This window comes from Sinohyriopsis cumingii, unplaced genomic scaffold (assembly GCF_028554795.1).
Source record: "Sinohyriopsis cumingii isolate HCF-2022 unplaced genomic scaffold, ASM2855479v2 utg001825l, whole genome shotgun sequence".
NCBI classification, from domain to species: domain Eukaryota; kingdom Metazoa; phylum Mollusca; class Bivalvia; order Unionida; family Unionidae; genus Sinohyriopsis; species Sinohyriopsis cumingii.
In genome coordinates this window covers 500,845-504,977 of record NW_028316064.1, presented here as the reverse complement: position 1 = coordinate 504,977, position 4,133 = coordinate 500,845, and positions in this window count along the sequence as shown.

Sequence of the window (4,133 nt, the reverse complement as noted above, 5' to 3'; positions counted from 1 at the left end):
GTGTTTAATGGCCGTCCTCAACTCCTCTATCGTTGGCGGAGCATCCAGTTGGTCGTGCGTTGGCTGTTGCGATATTTGGTCAAGACCAGAATGGCTGACCGATGAGGGCAGGTTTAGAGCTGATTAAAATATTCTTTTCATCTGTTCTTAATGCCAGAATTGTCTTTTATTAGTGGACTGCCACCTGCAGCAAGCAAGATGGCAGATGTAGACTTTGAACGGCTGAATATTGACTTCATGGCGTTTTAGAAGTCTTTGGAGTTGTTATTGTCGGCATAGCGTTGCAATTCATCTTCTTTCCTTTCCCACCAATGGTCATGCATCTGGCGGATTGCTCTCTGAGACTCAGCTGCTAGGATTCGAAGCGGTCATTTTGGGGATGGAGTTTGTTTCATTCTGCCAGTCCATGAAGGCTTTGTTCTTTCTGGCAAGCAGATCTTCAATGGCAGAGTTGTTCTCGTCGAACCAGTTTTGATAGGTTCTCTTCTTGTGGCCCAGAGTCGTCATAGCTGTTTCTCTTGCCATGTCCCTGAGCTTGTTCCCTTTCTCCGCGGCATTTTCACGTATAGGCCCGTTGGTGTACAGCTTGTCATCTAGAAAATTGAGCTGGGTGAACAGCTGCTGCAGTCTGACACTGTTGAAGGCTGTGCGCACAAGCTTCGGACGCCTTTGGTGATCTTTGGCAATGCGCAATTGTAGGGCAGTTCGGACAAGTCTGTGGTCTGTCCAGCATTCAGCTCCTCGCATGGCCTTGGTGATGAAGACATCGTGGACATCGCGCTGGCGGACTATTACATAGTCAATCAAGTCCTATTGGAGAGATTTGGGGTGCACCCATGAGTTCTTGTGTTTCGTCGTCATTCTGAACATTGAGTTTGTGATTAGGAGGTCAAATTCTAAGGAGGAGCAGGCCGTTGTTGTTAATTTGGCCGACACAGTGCTTGCCAAGCACTCCTTTCCATCGAAATGATGTCAGTCAACACGGGCGTTGAAGTCCTCCAGTAGCATGATCGTGTCGTCAGCTTTAACTGAGCTAAGTACAGAGATGATGTCCATATAGAACTGCTTAATGGTTTCCGCTGGGCTCGAGAGGGTAGGGGCGTAGGCGCTGATGATTGTTGCGTGGCGTTTGTGGCTGATAGGTAGTCGCAATTTCAGTCGCTTCTCATTGATACTAACAGGCAGGTCCGGAAGATGCTTCAGAAGACTTGATTTGATAGCCAGGTCGACTCCGTGGATCCTGTCCTCGTTTTGGACTTTTCCTTTCCAGATGAATGTGTAGCCACTTGCTACCTCAGTCGAAGAACCATCCTCTTCGAACCTGATTTCACTCAAGGATACAATGTCGATATTGTAGCGTGAAAGCTCCTTAGCAACTAGAGCTGTTATCCTGTGAGATATTGCTACGTTCTCCTTCTCCATGAGAATACGGACGTTCCATGCTCCAATAAGTTTTTTTTGCTTTGATACGGATGATCTTGCCAGTCGCAGCACGGCGGCCAGATTTTAAAGATCAGACTATTTTAGGGCAATTTTTCTAGGTCACTCCCTATACAGGGTGAGCAGCAATTATATATATATATATATATATATATATATATATATATATATATATATATATATATATATATATATATATATATATATATATATATATATATATAATTGCAAATGTAGTCTTCATTTATTACACCTATACCATTAGTGTTATTGACTATATTATTTTTTTTTAACTAGGTATAATATTTGTAACATTATTTCAATCATTTTTTATACTTTTTCCTTTGAAATGATTATAAATAAAACTGCCGTTTTGTGGGCGCTGCTTATTTTAATCGTGTAGTCGTATGTTTATGAGCGTATTTGCCTACAATTGATAATGATATCAGTCTAAACGATTTATCTTATTTATTTCCTTCAAAACTACAATCTTGTCCAGCTAAAGATTGATATGTTATAGGTAAACCCCAGTGATGTTTGCCTATCTTATATGTAACGTGATATTTCTTCCGGAACCCTTTTATGTATCGATCGTAATTATTCCCTGTGTATACTAGTTTTGCCACTCTACCCCCAGTAGTTAAATGCTATGATAATTACCGCATACAAGACCTACTGAGAGAGAATATAATAGCTGTCTTCTGTCAGAGTGACCTTGGATATTTAGTATCTTTATGCGTGCAAATTAACCAGATCTAAGATATTCTTAATGCTTTTCAATACTTATCAAAACACCTTTGTAATAATTGTTTAAACAGCTAGAACTAATTTTGACAGTAAATAAAAGTATGCATACCTACACAGTGCATTTAAGACAGTGTAAATTTAAATGCATTTCATCCACATTATTCTGAGTTCAAGATTATCTGTCCTTTGCATGAATTAGTCACTTGAAACAAGTAGTTTATAATATTGCTTTGGACGATCTATATGCTTTTTTCTGTCAGTGTAATATTTGTCAGTTCCACTATGTGGGTGCTCTTTTCATCAGACACGAAGTTTCACTGGTTTAACAGTGTTGTTACTCAAACATTTTGTCTCGCAAAATACATTGAATCCATTTATGAAAGTAAATTGATAGCTTTGGTCCAATACAATATATATATATATATTGCTGATGGCTAACGCCAAAGAAAACGTAGTTGTCCAGTTCTATTTTATACAGCAGGTCGGTTAGTGAGGTGGAATCGTTCCTGACATATCTTTGGAATATTCTTTATATCTCTTACCTTTATTATTAAATATCCATTATCTGATAATGTGGATGTGGACAATTATCTGTTTTAAAAGGCAGACGATTTCCCAAACGTCTTTAAAGGTACACACATTGATATAAACATATATATAGATTATTTAGAGTTTTCAGTTGACGTCATCTTTTTGGGACACTGAACAAATTCATGTGTATTTGGTAGAGAGTTAGTGTCTTTAGACATTATTTAAAATAAAATTAGTTTGTTTTCTTTGAGTTCTGCTGTACCATTATTGATGGTGCATTGTGTTAGGATGTATGTAAACTAACGTTCACGAAATAGTGTATCTAAGTTTTATTCGAACTGATCTTCTTAAATTAAGCTTCAATCTTGTTCTTGGTTCCTAAGATAAATGTATTTATCAATCGACCAAACGTGTGTCTGGTGGCTGTTGTCCCAACGGTTGAAAACAGAATAAATACATTTTGTTAAGTCCAAAATCATATGTCCCAAACATTTATTGGTGCGGATCCAACTCAATATTCGCTTATCTAACAGACATTAACAAAAGTACACCACCGCCCAATGATAAATGATTCTTACTCCTGAACGCCTATGGAATTGCATAGCATTGACTGGCATTATGGATGGAAAGAAATGAGGAATTTTAATCTATATATTCAATATTCAACTGATGTCTTCAAATCGTTTATTTACAATCCATGACAGTCTTTTACATTGGGTTTCTTTAGAGCCATCTGTGGTACAGCTCGGATTAATACGTTGTGTATATTTGGCGTACCAGTCTACTCCCAATGCTTAAGTGTTATAGTAATGCACACCTAGAAGGTCCTCCACAAAAAGTACGTGGTACCTGACATTCGTATTAGTCATTGTATGACCTTTATCGATTTACCGAAACCAGATTTAAAATAAGAGTAATAGTTTTTAGGTATTCCAAAAGCTGTCTCTTGATAAAAGGACCATTTTTGCAACATTACATATGCTTTTAAATTCGCTTTTAGAATGGTTATCACCCCTGAACGTCAAGGAAATAAAAGCCTTTAGCTGCCATGATGCACTCGACTGAAAGTAAACATTCTGAAGTTAAACATGTGTGTACGTAAAAACTGAACGAAATGTACCACGGTTTAATTTGGGGTCCGAGCTTTAATTCCATTGCGTTAAAAATTATAAAGTATGTTCCACGTATCATATTTCTCTCTGTTTTTCTCTTTTCCTCTCGATCGGTCAAGGTTACTTTTAAAAAATCCTGAAAGGAGTTCGTATTGTAAAAACAATTCAACTATGTTTTCACAGAATAATCCGGGGCATATTTACGAGTACAATGCCACAGCCAACGATATAATTCAATGCATCCTTTTTTGATTATATCTCTCCTTAAATATTATGTAACAATGTAATAGTATTTTTTATCCC